Genomic DNA, 17,537 nt, shown 5'->3' on the forward strand with positions numbered 1-17,537 from the left:
TAACCAATAGACTAGGCTACTATAATGACGCTGGCTTGTAAACGTGATCATCGCGATCATTTGTTGTTAGAAAAAAATAAAACCCATGAAATTATATTTATATGACATGCTGAAATATATGCCACTGTACCTGGGATGAAGACATTTCACACGCGACGCAAGCAGAACACCTGCATGTGACCTCCTCCTTCAGTGTTCAGGGCTATCATGGTTGTCAACAAATGCACGTGCATGTAGGATGACAGAGTTTACGACAGTAGTAGAGGTCTAGAGGACAATACTGTTTCCCAACTGTAGGGGGACCCCACCCCGACAGCAAAAGTTCCCTGTTGTTACTTTAAGACATTTCAAGAAGGAAAAAACGTTTAAATATGTCATTTTGGTGATTAAAGATGAGTTTTAAGGGATACAATTATTGACTAGGGGGACTTTAAAGTAATATTTAATTCAAAAATGAACATTCAGTCATTATATACTCAGCTTTACTCGTGAATTTTACACAGTTATTGAACTGAACCGAATCGACATTGAGCTGAATATTGCCTTCTAGAGCTGCTTTACAGCTGGATATGATTTTGAATATTTGATGAAGTTTGCATCATTATTTTCCAGTGAAGCTGCTTTGAAACAATCTGTATTATATAAAGCACTTTAGGAATAAAGGTGACTTGACTTGACTTGTGTCCTTCTATCTCATTGTGCAAATTTGCACAGAAGAAATCAAGTTACGGGTTTGGATCAACATGAGAACGAGTATAATTTTTTGTCAGAATTATTCGTTTATTTGTTGTCCCCCTGCGTGCGAAAGAAACCAGACGTCTCTCCTGTGGTTCTGTTCAGAGTTCAGTTTGTGCAAAGACTCCCAGATTCCCTGCGCTGATGTTGTTCATCTGTCCGGGATTGTTCCTCGGACAGACTGATCAGGTCCTCAATCCCGTGCACGTGTCCCGCGGGACTGACAGGTTTCATTAGCACAGGCCCGGGAACAGTTATTACCCAGATAAAGCCAGATCACTGCAGAGGAAATTGAATTAGAGAGGACATCAGTTCTCACGGAGAGAGATCGGACGCCAGACGAGAGGCTGGATGAATGTCAAAGATATTCCTGCAATCTGCGATAAAGCAGGACACACTGCAGCGCTGCCGAGCCGAGATAAGAACATCCCGATCCCAAGAAACTGAACGTCCTGGGAAAACTGCTGATCCACACGTTTGTTTTACAGCCTTCCGAGTTAATTGAGCAGCAGCTCGTCTGGTAAAAACACTTTCTGGGAGGGAATTCAGCAGGAATGAAATGCTTCTGATGGTGTTGTCTGTTTTTGCAGGCACAGTCTAACAAGGGAAATGGTGATGGGAAAAATATGAGATGGGAGGGAAACATTTATTTCAATGCTTTTGCGTTCTCTCGCAAAAGTTTTCAGTTTTTCCGCTCGGAAAACCTTTACGTTCCTCAGAGAAACTGCGTTCACTCACAAATAACTCAAAAGGTACGGAGCCCCTAAAGGGACATGGTGCTGGAAAAAATATGAGATTGGAGGAAAATATATTTATTAAATGTTTTTGCGTTCTCTTAAGAAACTTTGCGTTCGCTCGGAAAGAACTCAAAATTGAGTTCACGTAGTGTAACAGCGCAGCGCTTCTGTGTTGTACGTCACACGCAGGCTCACCAGGGGCGTTGCTAGGGTCTTGATACATTGGGGGCTTAGCCCAGACCCCACCACCCACCCACCCCCGCTTTTGGTAACTACTACTTCTACTCAGAGGCACATAATAATAAGCAATAATAATATAAATGGGGGGTCTGGGGGACCTCCCCCAGGAAACATTGGGCATTAAACACTTAATTTCCTGCATTCAGGTGCATTTTTTGTAGCTAATTTAATTGATAGGTAAAAATATAGAATGCTTTATTTGTAGAACTGCAACAGCTATTCACAGAAACACAAATAAATAATACATGAATATTAAATATATAAAAAAATGAATATAAAACTATGTATGTATATATATATATATATATATATATATATATATATATATATATATATATATATATATATATATATATAGGCTATTCTGTGTAGATATTTATCTATATCTATTTAACTATCTATACACACACACACACATAAATCACTCCAACAGTGTGCTTGTATAAGTCTGGAAAAGGAACTATAGCAGGCATGAAAAGGGGTCAGGGGTGAAAAAGTTGAGAAGGATATTACCCCTCTAGGGTGGTCCGGGGGCATGCTCCCCCGTAAGAAAATTTTAAATATTCCATATTTTAAAGCATCAATCTGATGCATTTTGAGATGCATTTTTTGCCAACCTGGAGAGCTGGAGAAACTTAACTTCAGCCATGAGTCAAAAATATTATGGCCTCCGTAGCGTTAGCTAATAATTTTCCACCGGAGCTGTAGCTAGCCTAGCTGGCTAACGTTGCGTTCTCTCCTGCTGTGTTCAACGACTCAATTCATGCAAGCTAAGCATGTCAACAGAGCTCCTGGGTAACTTAGATATAGCCAAAGTCCTTTTAGGCAAGTCATGCCACTCGGCCGCCATCTTGGCAACGCCTCCGGGCAGCTATTTCCGACTAACAAGACCAGGCTCCTATCTAAATGAATGGGCAGAGAGTCAGAACTGCACTTTCACTGGTCATCGGGACATGAAAACTGCATGTATAGAAACAGCAGTAAAATATGATAAAAATCGCTGAAAAAGTTTGATGACTTTGCCCCAAAAGAAGGTTTAAAACACCTTTTTCCCCACAGGTTATACTTTTACTACGCATGCGCAAGGGTTCACGACACCAACTTCATTTACGTCTCTCCAGAATGCCGGTGTCGTGCTCTACAGCACATACTTAGAATGTAAGGTAACATATTTGTGGTCGATATAAAATGCTTTAACTACTGTAACAAGGTTCAGATGTTATGGAAAGAAGGAGGCAGGAACCGGCGAACATTCAACCATTTTAATAAATAAACAAATCCAAAAATGGAAGTATGCCAGCAGCCCCGGATGAGCTGCTGGCCACACAAAACAGAAACAAAACACAACATAAAATCAGGCCTGTTCCTCTCTCGATCTCCATGTCGTCGCTCCACCTTTTATGCCTCCGCTCCTCCGTGAGAGATACGAGACGATGCGTCGCGCAGGTGCCGCTCATCAGTAATCACGCAGCTCTCTCACGTCCCTCGTCCTCGGCCTGCTCGCCACAACTACCTTGGTAGTCCGGTGTTTTCGCGTTGTTATCACCCTCTTCCATGTGGATTCCATCTGATCTTGCACACAACACCATGGCACAAAACAACTCGCTGTCGCCAAATCGTCTCCGCTGTCGCAAACCTCAACTGTGCGCATGCGTCAGTGGAACCAGACGATAGGCTTAAATGTTTCCCGGCTTGACTGTTAAAAGCAGACGATTGGCTTTCCAGCGGGAGGGGCGGGACATATGCATACAACCGCCATCTTTGACGTTACAGGTTTTCCCTATATAGTTGTATTGAGGATTGAGGAAGTGGCATGTCTCTATATAAATAGTCTCTGATATAGCCTACCAGAAAATATTAGGGATGTCCCGATATCATTTTTTCTGAACCGATCCAATCCGATACCAAAAATTCGGAGTATTAACCGATACCGGTCCAATACCAGCGCAGTTTTTTTTAAATCAAGTAGAATTTCTATAACTCTGTGTGTTGAACTGATAATCACTCTTTTGTGTGTTAAACACAATCTACTTTATACAGACAACTTCATTCTAAATAAAAACAACAAATCAAAAAAAAATATATGATCATAACCTATGACAAAAATTATATTATAAACTAGATTAGTGGATAACTCAGTAAAATTTAGTCTAGAAAAACAATAATTGTAGTAAATCTGAACATTTAGTGAAAAAAACATTATTTAATGGGGAACAAAGAGACAATAAGTGTAGCACTAAATCAGGTTAAACGTTACACATTGCTCTTTGTATTGTTATAAAATACATTCATGAAAAACAAGATAAAAATCAGAAAGATCAATTAGTATAGGCTATATACACTCACCGGCCACTTTATTAGGTACACCTGTCCAACTGCTCGTTAACACTTAATTTCTAAGCAGCCAATCACATGGCGGCAACTCAGTGCATTTAGGCATGTAGACATGGTCAAGACAATCTCCTGCAGTTCAAACCGAGCATCAGTATGGGGAAGAAAGTTGATTTGAGTGACTTTGAACGTGGCATGATTGTTGGTGCCAGAAGGGCTGGTCTGAGTATTTCAGAAACTGCTAATCTACTGGGATTTTCACGCACAACCATCTCTAGGGTTTACAGAGAATGGTCCGAAAAAGAAAAAACATCCAGTGAGCGGCAGTTCTGTGGGCGGAAATGCCTTGTTGATGCCAGAGGTCAGAGGAGAATGGCCAGACTGGTTCGAGCTGATAGAAGGGCAACAGTGACTGAAATAACCACTCGTTACAACCGAGGTATGCAGCAAAGCATTTGTGAAGCCACAACACGCACAACCTTGAGGCGGATGGGCTACAACAGCAGAAGACTCCACCGGGTACCACTCATCTCCACTACAAATAGGAAAAAGAGGCTACAATTTGCAAGAGCTCACCAAAATTGAACAGCTGAAGACTGGAAAAATGTTGCCTGGTCTGATGAGTCTCGATTTCTGTTAAGACATTCAGATGTTAGAGTCAGAATTTGGCGTAAACAGAATGAGAACATGGAACCATCATGCCTTGTTACCACTGTGCAGGCTGGTGGTGGTGGTGTAATGGTGTGGGGGATGTTTTCCTGGCACACTTTAGGCCCCTTAGTGCCAATTGGGCATCGTTTAAATGCCACGGCCTACCTGAGCATTGTTTCTGACCATGTCCATCCCTTTATGGCCACCATGTACCCATCCTCTGATGGCTACTTCCACCATGTCACAAAGCTCTAATCATTTCAAATTGGTTTCTTGAACATGACAATGAGTTCACTGTACTAAAATGGCCTCCACAGTCACCAGATCTCAACCCAATAGAGCATCTTTGGGATGTGGTGGAACGGGAGATTCGCATCATGGATGTGCAGCCGACAAATCTGCGGCAACTGTGTGATGCCATCATGTCAATATGGACCAAACTCCCTGAGGAATGCTTCCAGCACCTTGTTGAATCTATGCCACGAAGAATTGAGGCAGTTCTGAAGGCAAAAGGGGGTCCAACCCGTTACTAGCATGGGGTACCTAATAAAGTGGCCGGTGAGTGTATATAGTCTACTATAAAATTAAGACATTTTTAAATGTATAGCACAGCTGTTTAATGAGGCAGCAACATATGATAGATAGGACAGAACAGAACAAAAAAAGCTATTAATAATCTTTCATTGCGCAAAAGTATTATGATATAATTATGAAAGACCAACGAAAGACTCATGTGCGGCACACAGCGCTTATGCGCATCTCGAGCGCAGAATGATGCGCTTGAAGCAACACAGAGTCACAGCGCGCAGAAAAGTTCAAAGCACAAAGGAAAGGCATATCGATGCATAGTGTATTATACAGTAACAGTATCTATCTATGCAATAGTTTATTGAGCCTTTTCTTTTAACAGTTTTAAATTTCAGTTAATGTGCGCGTGAAGAACAATTATAGTGCTCTCCAGTGTGATCACGGTAGAAACGAATATTAAGCAATACAGTCCAGCAAGATATAGTCATTTTATGCGAAACCATATAGCTTTATCTACCGTCCGATAAAGTATAATAATAGTAACATTGAATCATCTTGGAGAGAATTTCATCGTTGACTGTTGTAACCAAACGCAACGCGCTGTTTGATGCTGAATGGAGAATGACTGACAGCCGCAGCGGAGGGAAACGTTTACGTGATCTTGAATTTAACGACTTAAATTTGTATTTCTATCTCACATTATACTATAGTTTTCATATAGTATATAGTATACCTTCCCCCTCTAATGTCCATAATAGCTACCACCACCAGAAGCCACAAACATGGCTCTTTCAGGCTCTCTCTCTCCTCTGGTGCGCACTCTAAATGCAAGCGTGCTGTAACTATAACCATAGTAACTTTGATCTGCTTGAACACATTTTAATCGTCTTTAAACGATTAAACAGCTGCGCTGTTACACTACGTGAACTCACTCGAGGCCCACAGAGAAGAACATGAAGAGTTGAATAAAGTCGTTATTTATTTTTGAGCATTATTTTTTCCAATCCGTGTTTTTGTCTTATCCTGAACCACTATGGTACACCTATAATAAGTGTTTACATTGGGACTATTTTACACTGGTTCGGATCGCTGCCGCTGCGGAGTAGCCCAGTACCTGCGTGACTCGTCATAGACGTACACAGAGAGAAGTAGTTCCGGCTCTTCCGAAAGACACATTATTCTGTTATTAAATTCAAGTTTATTATCGCTCGCTATAGCGCCAAAAGCGTAAAAAATAAAGCCTCACATTGATAAAGCCTCACAAATAACATGCAAGTATTGAGGCCCCAGACAACAGTCATTTAATAATAGCCTATATTTTTTTTTTTTTTTTTACTATACACCAGTGTGAATATTTTTGTTTGTGCATTTCAAATAGGGCCAATTCATAGGCTTCTCCTAGGCATACGTTTTTAAATTACAAAGGGCCTACTGATGTTTTTGTTATTGTATTTTCAATATTATATGCTATTATTTGTGCATAAACATACCGTTTGTTTAAAAAAACAAACATATTTTGTCATCCTTTCTGCAAGCTTACAAGAGCGATAATATCATTAAATGTGAAGGGGGGCCCTAAAATATTTTCTTGGGAAAAAGGGGGTCTCAGACAAAAAAAGGTTGGGAACCACTGTGTTAGAGCATAAATAATACCTGTAAAATTATAAAGCTCAAAGTTCAATGCCTAGCGAGATATTTTATTGAACAGAAGTCCCCTTTCAAAGCATACAGCGAACGGCCGGTTTGGACTACATCCCTCTACTTCCTTTTTTAATGACGTAACTAGAACAGTTATTTGACTAATCTCCGGCCACAGGAATACACAAAAAAGGGGGGGGGGGAATCACAACACAGGACCCGCTGTCGAATCACAACACAGGACCCGCTGTCGAATCACAACACAGGACCCGCTGGCACAATCAGAACTCGTTATGTATTTCTGAAGGAGGGACTTCATAGAACAAGGAAGTCATCAGGCCGTTTTTTGGACAGTGAAAACAGCGGTATACAGACAAGTAAATTGTGTGAAAAATACTGTGTTTTTTTACACGCGAAACATGAACACATGTTATAAATTGCACACTGTAAACACAATCAAAGCTTCAAAAAAACATGAAGAACGGGACCTTTAAAGTCGTCATGAAATCAAATTTTACCATTCGTATTTTTATATGTAATATTGTAGTGTTTATTATAAATGATTTATCTGTGCACTTTTTTTTTTTTTTATTCATGTACCCTTATAATCTTTAATCGGTCAAATCTTTTCCGGTCAAAAACGATTACTAGAGGGCGTGGCTATTGGGTCTGTCTCGTTTCTGGCCCGCCTCTCAGAAACCTGTCAGTGTCAATGATCGCAGCAAATATGGTGTTTAGGTGCATTTTTGGTTGCGCTCCTCGCGTCGTCTTTCCTAACCCTAAACAACCTCGTCTGCGTGCCCGCTGGCTCGAATTCCTGCATTTCGAATAAGGAGGATTAATGGCGAGTTTGCATCTGTGTGCCGACTATCAGCCGCCTCATCTTGGTTCGCGGGAGGCTCATATAAATATGGGGTGATTCCTTCCGGAAAATTTGGCTGCTCGTCCTCGTTCTCATCGTCGTCGGGTTCCTCAATTAAAAATTCTTCATGGGAGGGTAACGGTGGAGAAATCCTCCACAACTGACTGTAAACTGGCATTCAAATCTGCCTCCATTTTGTTTGCAACACCCAACCTCCAACGATCCAATCAATTCCCCAAGGACGAAATCAAGCCCCGCCCTACATTTTTTTCTAATTTCAGAAGCCGTTTCACTCGGATACACGTCACAATAAGGAAAAAAGGACAATCTCAACTTCTGTTTCATGACGACTTTAAGGTTGAGCCGCTGTAGTCACTCGGACTATTTTAACGATGTCTTTAATAACTTTTCTGGGCTGGCAAGTTTCGATCCCTTAGAAGCCTATGGAGGAGTGAGACAGCTCTCAGATTTAATCAAAAATATCTTAATTTGTGTTCTGAAGATGAACGAAAGTCTTACGGGGAACAACATGAGGGAGAGTCATTACTGACAGAGTTTACATTTTCGGGTGAACTATCCCTTTAAGACAGTCTTAACATAGTGGCTAAGTTAGCCAACGCTCAAATAATTACATACTTGCATAGTGATTCTGAACATGAAACTGACACACCATAAATGTACAAGAGTACAACTGAATTTTAAAGTTTTTTATAATAGAAAAAAAGTTTCATGTGTGGGTTTTAACTTATCTAAAAAAAACACACTGGACGCAAACGAATAAAAGGTAAAACCAGGGCAAATTCTTTCAGTCACACATGATTGATTGATTTGTCTCTGAAATTGCTGTGTAATAACGTCTGTGATTGTGATGTTGTTCACGTGTGATCTGAACAGATGAGTAATGGCGGTGATTAGCGCATTTTCCTGGCAGTAAGTTTAGTCTAAATGAGGATGAATGGCTCATTAGTTAGTCTTAATTAGCAGTGGACTAATGTCGTATAGTAATTGCACTGGTGTGTTACTCTCTGCTCACCGGTGCTCTTTTCAAACAGCTCTCTTCATCATCAGCGACGAAGATCATAACACAAGAAGAAAATTGAATTATAGCTTGGGAAAAGCGTCACCCTGAACGCTGGATGAAATGCTGCACACAAATGGCTAGAGCTTTCGTGGTTCCCACACGTTCCCACGACCTTTCTTGATTAAAGCAGTGGAATATTTTCTGTTAGTGAATCTCCCAAACTGGTCAAGATCATATTAGTAAATGCATTATAGAAATACCCATAACTTTGTAGGATTTTGCTTATTTCCATGACTTTTCCAGGCCTGGAAATCACAGTTTTAAAATCCCCTGACATTTCCATGTTTCCAAATTGAAATGGTTTTGATTCAGTTTGATTGGATTGCATACATTTTTAAACTGTGTTTACTGGGTACAAAAAGCACTTCAGAGGAAGAACTAGTCACTGAATTTGACAAAAAATGCGATTCAATCTTTGCCAGATTGAGAGTTTGATGGCCTCCAAAATCATGTACAGTATTCAGTGAAGACCTTACTGATGAAGTGTGTTTCAGTTTGCAAAAGTGTCATTCTTGGACATTCGACATTCGTCATGTTGGCATCGTCCTTCTGGAGTCTTGCATCATTTGACGTGACACTCTCACTGGAAACTGCATCATAGAAAAGAAAAGAAAAGAAAAAGAGATGATAACTCTGATTGGCAGGAGTTGAAAAGCTTCACCTGTCAGAGCGAATCAGTGTGTTTTGTGTGTCAGTCAGGACTCAGGATGGATGAAGGTTCATTAAGACAGCTCAACCAATCAGAAGTGTCAGAACAGGCCACGCCCACTGCAGTTTTGTCAGTAAAAAAATGTGAAAAGCTCATTAAAAATATAGTTCAATACTCAATATATATCGTCTCTTGCTTAATATGGACCTACTTTTATTTTATGCACAGATTTTCTGATAAAAACTCAAGACTCATGATCAAAGTTTAAGCACTGAGACACTTTAGTTGCCAGTATTTAATACAACACAACCTCTGTACCTTATTGCATGAAGAGAAATACAGCAGGAGATGATGGTGAAATGCCAGACGTCCACAGTCCCGTATCCCGCTGCGACTGAGGGAAATAGATTCATAACCTCCCGGATCTGATCCGCTGTGAGGACACAATATGAGAGTTTATTAAGACACTGTGATCCACAAGCTTCAGTCAGCTTTATATATCTCAGAGAGGACGGCAAAGACGCCGGCAGCAGAGGATCGCTCAGCTTTAAAGCCACTCGCTGTCTCGAGACGATCTTAATACAAAACAGGTGAAACTAAGTAATGATTAACCATGGAAACTAATGATGGCGGGAAGCTAAGGACACAGGAAACAGAATGTAAACTGAAAAACCTTGAAAATAAATAAGAAACTGTATAATATTCTATCCTTTGCTGCCAGAAAAAAATATTTTACTTAATTGGATTAGTGATCTCTCAAAGTTTGACATGATTTAATTTTTTTAGTTGATTCCGCTGGAGTCTTACCTATGTATTACATCAAAAAACATGCCAGTTTTATAAAGTCTCACTCTAAAAAACGCTGGGTTGTTTCAACCCAAATTTGGGTCAAATATGGACAAACCCAAATGTTGGGTTAAAAATGTAATAAAAAAATGTACAGTTAAAAGTGAAAGTTGAAGTTGGGTTAAAAATTTAAATTACATTTTTAACCCAACATTTGGGTTTGTCCATATTTGACCCAAATTTGGGTTAAAACAACCCAGCATCGTTTAGAGTATATCTGGACTATTTGGAAAATCATCTTCGCCCTATTATATTACAAGGAATATTGTAATTGTATAACTCTCTGGACATTGAATCTTTGTCCTCATCTGCATCTTTTTGAAATATGCCATTGTTTTATTCTATAATCCATTTTATTATGGAGTAGTTCTGTTTTATATACAAATCTGAGCGATTGGTGTTCCTTTATTTTTATTTTATTGTTCTGTTTTTTTCCCTGATGTCTTATTTGTATTTTAATGAAAATTCAACAAACATAATTATATATATATAAAAAAAAGCCCTTGAAAATGAGAACCAAACACAATATAAATGTGACTATGAAATCGCATACACTCTTATAGGTACTTATTTTGAATAAGTAAGTCTATATAGTATTAGTTTGAATGTACTGTGAATTGAGACATACTTCTTTTGTCACATATTGTTTATTGGCTACTATGTTTGTGATTTCATTCCCAGCCAATCTGCATTTCATTTATGCTGATTCAAATAAAATCATTGTAGTACATTTTTGTTTGACTAAAATACTGTATTACAATAATGAAAAGTACTCAACCCAAACGAACTCTTACTGTTCCTAAAATATAACTTCTTAATTGTATAATTGAGTTATTTTCTTTAAACGTGACCTTATGTTGTTGTGAGCTTCACGGCTGCATCATGTTGGATTATAATGAGTTTTGAGCCCTTCACAGATAATACAGTGATGTCCTTTCATAACCGGCTGACCTCACAGACACTCGATCTCTCTAATGAAGATTACCTGTCAATAACGCAACGCAGTCCTTGAAGAGGCGGGACGCACAGGCTGAAGGTGAAAGAACACAAATGAAATACTTTCATGTACCTCAACAGATATTCACGAGATGAAAACAAGACGAAAGAATTAAAGGATCAAACCTTTCAGCTCTCAGTCCTGTCCTCTTGTTCTTGATCCTCGTCTCTTGACTTTCATTTCCTAAGTATCCAGTTCAAAGCCAGTGTCCTTTCATTCGCAAACAATAAAGTTGATACTTAAATCTCCCGAGCTTTGTAAGAGCAACGTCTGAGCAATAAAATGTTTCCCTGGGAAGATGTTTATATGTTTATGAATTGTTTTTGCACATCATAAAAATTGTAGCCTGGGAAAACCCAGACAACTTCCGGCAAATTTAGATTTGCTCTGAAAGTTAGTCTGGCAAAGAGCTCATTCAAGCCCATTTCCAATCCGCCGAAATCGCGGCACCAATCAGAAGCGTTGGGGTGGGCTTTACACGATGACGACAGCGCTGGGATTTTGAAGCAGATTTTGTAGCCTACATTACAAAGATGGATGCCGCCGTCGAACATCACTCGTTCCAATCAGCTATCGCGTCTGTTTTAAGCCATTTGAACGTTTCCTTTTTGTTAAAAACCGAGCAAAGAACAACACTCGGAGATGTGTCTCCGCCGCTCTGCATACGTCATCTCCTTCATCGCTCTGATTGGTTTAGGTCTATCCGCGGCGTCCGTTGGTGACGCCCCTCTGGAAATGATTTGTCTATGACGCTTTGCCAGACCATAACTCAGTTACAACTGACAATGCTCTGGTTTTAACCAGGCTATAAAAATGGCACATTTCAATCAAGTGCATTTTTTTGTTAATAAATATGTATATATACACTCACCTGCCACTTTATTAAGAAACCCAGGCCCTAAAATGAACAAAACGAGTAAATGTGAGTAAAAATCATCTATGAAACGGTCGCCATTTTGCCGGTAAATTTTTTTTTATGAATTCTAACAATGGAAAATTGTGAAACCAACCATGAATGTGAACAAAGCTGAATGACGCTCGGGACAGTTGACAGGGCAGTGTCGCATCGCCACGACACTTTAAGCCTCGCCAATGTAATATTCAAGCTCGAGAAGATGTGAAAGTGAACTCAATTCGTTTCTCATGTATCATTACATCCGAAGTTCACGCCAAGAAATAGACCACGAACTCTCCTTTACATCTTCTTGCACTTTAACAGACATATTCAATAAAAAGTGTCAAAATGCCCATCTTGGCAAGTGTCCTTGTAAACATAGTCTGCTATTTCTTAACTGAACATAAACAGTTGAGAAATAAGACGCATGTGTAACAGTATATTGGATCTGTGCAGCTCTTAAAGTGACAGTAGCCTAATAAACCTGCTGTGGTCTGTGCAAACAACAAAAGACAAACAACAAACACTCATTGCTCTTGACTGAATAACCTTTGTAACTTTAATAACTTTATATATAGTCTTCTCTGGTAACATGATACACTGATGAGCTTTAAATATTCTCCAGAAGACATTCCCGTCACCGTCACCACGTCACCACGTCTGCAGAAGTCCAGCTCTGTTTTACATTATTATTCATTCTCAGTGCAAACTGCATAAATCTCCCCTGACATTCACTTCAAAGAGGGTTTCACTGACACACACCACACACAGGAACGCCGACAACAATCTCTCAACCCATCCGCCTCTGTGGAGACCGACCAAATCTCTCCGAACGCCGTCAACAATACAGGGATGTCCGAGAGGAATCGTGCAAAAGAAAGAGTGTCTGAGGAAAATTAACATCATCACTCCTGACGGAAAGTTTGACTTGTGAGTCTCATGGGTTTTCTCTCAAGAGTCCGTCTGTCAAAAGTCATTAATCTCGTCTCCTTCATGTCTCTGGAGTCTTTGTTTACCGTTGCCATGGAAACAGAGGTCAGGGGGGGTCACAGTGTGACATCATCACTGGCTCCCGCTGGTCATTTCAGACCAGAGTGTGATTCAGGTTTCAATGTTTAACCCTGTGCTGATATTCATTATATTACATATCATAGCCTACTGTATATTATATTTTATATGCATTTATTATTATATATTACACATTTATTATCTTTTATAGACTAGCAGTCAAAATATGTGAATAATTAAGATTTTTAAATACATAATTTATGCTCACCAAGGCTGCATTTATTTAATAAATAAAAAAAATACAGTAAAAAATGTGAAATATTATTACAATTTAAAACAGCTGTTTTCCATGTGAATATATAGTAAAGTGTAATTTATTCCTGTGATCAAAGCTGAATTTTCAGCATCATTACTCCAGTCTTCAGTGTCACATGATCCTTCAGAAATCACTCTGATGTGATGATTTGATGCTCAAGAAACATTTATGATTATTATCAATGTTGAAAACCTTTTTTTTTCAGGATTCTTTGATGAATAAAGTTCAAAAGAACAGCGTTTATTTGTGAGAGTGTGTGTTCTGACGTTTATTTATTATGTATGAGGATATAAAAACAAGGCATGTTCAATCAAGGCAGATTTGTTTGCTGTAATGATAAATATGATCTGAACTCACATGCTCGTGTCGTGTGCTGAGATGTGATGAAGTTTGCTCTTCCTCACTGAATCTCTGATCATCTTCCCTCACACACACACACACACACACACACACACTGTGCGTCAGTGGGAGAGATTTGCTCTCTTTGATTTCTCTGGGATCACAGGGAGATGTTGGTGTTGAAAAGCTTTTAGCAGCCCGTCTCCCTGAAGAACACAGACGTGTGTGAAGTGTGTGTGTGTGAGTTCTGCTGAAGGCGTCCTCGGAGACGAGCGTCTCACACACACCGCAGGAGACAGAAACGCTCATAACCAGTCCTTCTCTGGAGTTCCTGTTAAAACATCTGAACAAGAAACATTTGCAACAGAAGCAAAATAATGTCTGATAATACATGCATTTTATTTTCTTGCTTTAGGCAGTAGAAAAAGGTGTGTTCTCTCTCTCTCTAACACACACACAAACACACACACACACACATATATAAAACAAGAACAGTTATGTATGATAAGAACAACACCACATTACAATGGAAGTAAACCCCACATTTCAGAGTTTTTATTATTGACTTGGTGTGTGTATGTGTGTGTGTGTGTGTGTGTGTGTGTGTGTGTGTGTGTGTGTGTGTGTGTGTGTGTGTGTGTGTGTGTGTGTGTGTGTGTGTGTGTGTGTGTGTGTGAATCGCCAGCAATTACAAATGAATCCATTCAGTCCCTCAGCGACCAATAAACCTGATCGGTTTTTATTTGCACACATATAAGATCAGTCTCCAGAGGCACGTAGCCGTTTCCTCGGACCCATCATTACGGTGTGTGTGTTTGGGGAGATGCAGGCCTGAAAGTGTGTGTGTGTGCAGAAAGATGTTTTCTGTGTCTGATCAACATGAGCTCTGCTTTGCACAACTAAACAGGAACCGTGCATGATAATTTTGTTCAGGAAAAGCAAATGTGGAACTCACAATATACGCCTGTATTTCCAGAACTGTGTGTGTGTGTGTGTGTGTGTGTGTGTGTGTGTGTGTGTGTGTGTGTGTGTGTGTGTGTGTGTGTGTGTGTGTGTGTGTGTGTGAGTGTGTGTGTGAGTGTGTGTGTGTGTGTGTGTGTGTGTGTGTGTGTGTGTGTGTGTGTGTGTGAGTGTGTGTGTGTGTGTGAATGCATCAGAATATTGGGAAGGGTTGCTTGATTCTGATTGGCATTTGTGGCATCCTGCAGTCAAATATTTAGATTAAACTAAGTAATTCCTGAAATATTTCTAAATAAATGGATGAACATCCATGAAAACCAAAGTAAAGAAATGTTTTAAAATTCACCAGATGTTCATTCCATTGTCATAAGATAAGAAAACAAAAAAATAACAAATGTGATTTCCAACATATACTGCATGTTTGTAGTGTGTGTGTTTGACATGGTTTTTCAACAGCTAGTTTGTTTACCTCTCTCTCTCTCACACACACACGCTCTCTGACACAGCGTCCTGTTATCCGCAGAGACAGGTTCAGTTTAATTATGGTTGGCCCTCGTTAGACTAATTGAGTTGCCGTTCTCTTCGGGGTAATAGCAGGTCATGAGCAGTTTTCTCCGGGGTGCTGCATCGCATCTTCAGACAGCAGCAAAAACACGGACTTAGACAGTCAGCAGAAACCTGCAGTGGATTCTGGGATTGGCTCGTTGTTTATTAGCACTGGCCAAATGAACCACCGGAGTATAACTGCAGAGACTGTCAAAAACACTTTAATATGCTCTATTGGATTTTAAAGCATTTAAAAATAGCATGCATGCACATGGAAACCAGTGCTAAATTACACGATTGAAAGTGGAACTTCTTAATGGAGATTTAATTGTGCATTAAAAAGTGCATTACCTTTTATTTTGGAAAACCTGAAATATGACGACATAAGACGGAAGCACGTTAAAGTCCCAATAGTTAACGTTACACACAAAATGCTGGGTTGTTTCAACCCATGTTTGGGTCAAATATTGACAAACCTAACCATTGCTTTACATTTTTTAATAAAATTTTTGAACCCAATAATTGGGTTTGTCCATATTTGACCCAAACATTGGTTGAAACAACCCAGCATTTTTTAAGTGCAATTAATGCATTAACAAACATTAACTAATAATAAGAAAAAAATTAGGGCTGTCAAACGATTAATCGCGATTAATCGCATCCAAAATAAAAGTTTGTGTTTACATAATATATGTGTGTGTATTGTGTATAATTATTTTGTATATATAAATACACACACATGCATGTATATATTTAAGAAAAATGTGTTATTAATATATAGAATATTTATATTTATATATAATATTAATTATGTATAAATATATATAAAATATATACATGCAAATATTTCTTAAATATATACATGCATGTGTGTGTATTTATATATACAAAATAATTATACACACTACACACACATATATTATGTAAACACAAACTTTTATTTTGGATGTGATTAATCGCGATTAATCATTTGACAGCCCTAAAAAAAATACAACATTTATTAATCCTTGTTAACGTTAGTTAATAAAAATACAACTGTTCATTGTTAGTTCATATCAGCTCAGGTTCATTATAGGTAATATTTACAGATACAACTTGTGATTTTAATAATATATAACATTAACTAAGATTATTAAATTCCACATATATTATTACACGTAATATTATTTTTATATTATATATATTTAATTTAAAATAATTATATTTTATTATTTTAGTTATATTTAATTATTGTTAAATGCTTATTAAGATTATTAAATGCTTTAGAAGTGTACATAGTTAACTAATATTAACAAATTATTATTAAACATTTAATATTATTTAAATTATTTTATTTATCTAAAAAATGTATTTGATTATACACTATATATTCATTTAATTAGGCTATATATTTAGCTTAATTTATAATTATTTTTTATTATTTTAGTTATATTTATTATTAAATGCTTTGAAATTATAGTTCACTAATGGAGCCTTATTGGAGCCTTATTGTAAACTGTTACCAGACAGAGAGACACACAGACAGATAAAAATACAAACAGAAAGACAGACAAACAAACAGACAGTCAGACAGACAGACGGACAAACAAACAGACACAGACAGACAGACAAACAGACAAACAAACAGACAGACAGACAGACAGACAGACAAACAAACAAATAGACGGACAAACAAACAGACAGACAGACAGATGGACCGACAGACAGACAGATGGACCGACAGACAGACAAACAAACAAACAAACAGACAGACAGACAGACAGACAGACAAACAAACAAATAGACGGACAAACAAACAGACAAACAGACAGACAGACAGACAGATAGACAGACAAACAAACAAATAGACGGACAAACAAACAGACAGACATACAGACAGACGGACAAACAAACAGACAGTAAGACAGACAGACAGACAGACAGACAAACAAATAGACAAACAAACAGATAAACAACAAACAGACAGACAGACAAACAAATAGACGGACAAACATGCAGACAAACAAACAAACCAACAAATAGACAGACAAACAAACAGACAGACAAACAAATAGACGGACAAAACAGACAAACAAACAGACAGTCAGACAAACAAACAGACAGTCAGACAGGCGGACAAACAGACAGACAGACAGACAGACAAACAAACAAACAAACAAACAGACAAACAGATAAACA

The sequence above is a fragment of the Rhinichthys klamathensis genome, unplaced genomic scaffold, assembly GCF_029890125.1.
Source record: "Rhinichthys klamathensis goyatoka isolate OS25496 unplaced genomic scaffold, OSU_Roscu_1.1 h1tg000880l_1, whole genome shotgun sequence".
Lineage (NCBI taxonomy): Eukaryota > Metazoa > Chordata > Actinopteri > Cypriniformes > Leuciscidae > Rhinichthys > Rhinichthys klamathensis.